This window comes from Nicotiana tomentosiformis, chromosome 9 (assembly GCF_000390325.3).
Source record: "Nicotiana tomentosiformis chromosome 9, ASM39032v3, whole genome shotgun sequence".
In the NCBI taxonomy this organism is placed as follows: domain Eukaryota; kingdom Viridiplantae; phylum Streptophyta; class Magnoliopsida; order Solanales; family Solanaceae; genus Nicotiana; species Nicotiana tomentosiformis.
The window spans coordinates 34514072-34515870 of NC_090820.1; the positions used below are offsets into that span (position 1 = coordinate 34514072).

The 1799-nt window shown below is 29.7% G+C and overlaps 1 long non-coding RNA gene across 1 annotated transcript; it reads right to left on the reverse strand.

The window, feature by feature from the left end:
* Nucleotides 1-256: 256 nt before the first annotated feature.
* LOC138899523 (uncharacterized) lies at nt 257-1456 on the reverse strand. The gene is made up of 2 exons (XR_011411215.1): nt 1364-1456; nt 257-511 (listed from the first exon to the last, which is right to left on the reverse strand). It is a non-coding gene; the product is annotated as an uncharacterized lncRNA (long non-coding RNA).
* Between the last annotated feature and the right edge of the window lie 343 nt (nt 1457-1799).

Sequence of the window (1799 nt, forward strand, 5' to 3'; positions counted from 1 at the left end):
AGAAAATTCACAACATATACAAAATGTCGTTTCCACTTTATGTGAATGTCATTAAAAAAATTAGTGACATATCTTTTACAACATAGTAAAATATCACATTAAATGTTTGACATTTAAATTAATGTCGGTATCATATTTTTTAGAATGTAAATAATAATGCTTTGTTTAGTTTCATCATGAACACATTTACATTCACAAATATCAACTTTTATAACAAACATGAAATAAATGTAAAGCAAATATCTTTTTCCTTAAGTTAACTAAAGTACAAAGTAGCAACATAAAACGTACTTAGTACAAGATAGATAATGTCAAATCAAATGATTTGTTCTGACATAAAACTCAAATCTAACTAAATAATAAAAGATAGTAATATCAATGTGTAAGTACTATAAGATCACTCCTAATTCGAATTAATTTTTCTCAATTTCTAGACTAAATCTTATAAAACCAACTCTCCACAAGTCAAGCTTTTCACTCCTAGTAATTGACATCACTTCCTTCAGGAATGCTGTACAAGAAGTCACAAGAAAAAAAAGAATTATACCTTTATAATAAAGTGAATTCTTTCCTCCGCTAAAATAATTGAAATACCAAAAATAATAACAGATTCATATTCTAAAAAAGAAACAAATTGATAATCAATGTAATACTAGCAACTGAAGAGAGAAAGAAACAAACAACATAAAGCAAAAAATCCAAGAAAGTGAATGCAACCGCCCAAACCGAACAACAACTGAAAAATTGTAATATCATAATGCGTTGATATTTTTTTGGTTGTGGGGGATGTGAGAGGAAGGGAGAAAACATAACTCCACCCGGTGGAGGTTCTTCAAGATTTAAATAAATATAAATACGATCAGGCCTAAAAAGCTAAATACAAGTAAGCACACATAAAGCTACCTGCCCAAGAAAGATTGAAACAAAATCTAAATGAGATAGCTCACTTAGGAGAATCTATTTACCTCTACGATAATAATGAATTTTTTGCAACAAATGCTATATCAATAGTAAATAATGCACTTTCATATCAGAGTTCAGCACCGATTCTATACTAGAAAAATGGTGTTCAATACAAACCACAATTTCACCCTTTACCAGGGAAAAGAAAATGTTTAGCTATTCTCAATTCATCTTGCACTTAAGAAAACCATTCCCTACTCTTTTAGTTTTAATTTTTCTTTGAGACTGAGGCAGAAACAGGGTGGGAGATGAGAGGGTTGAATTCTGAAATATTAGTTTTCGTAAATGGTATACTGAGATGAAAACTAATGAATGTTATATAAGTTTTGCAAACTATAACATGAAGGGTTTCTCGCTTTGAAAAGGAGAAACAAGAACCTTGTAATTTTTTCAAACATACCCGCTTCTTTTTCTTAGTGCCAACTTCACTAACTCCAGTCTTCTTGATTATGTTAACCTGAAAAGAAATATTAGATTGGTTACTCTAGTAATTTACAAAATTTACAACTTAGAAAATTGTGAATATAAGATATAAAAAAACAGGACAAAGGTGTGTAGGGCGCATAATCTTATGTTTGAGATGCATGTAAGCCTCACAAATTAAGCCCTACACTTGAGCCGCCTCAAGGCATTGTGCAAATGCCTCGCCCAAGAGCTAGTCCTGGACGAGCCTTTTAAAATATTAAGCAACAAGAAGAGAAATATTCTATATTGTAGGTAATTATCACAATATTTTAACAAATTAAATATTAAATATAAAGGGTGTGATATTTTATTAAGATAAAGAATGATTTAAAATTTAGAAAATATACAGAAATTTCCAATTGTAGATGTAA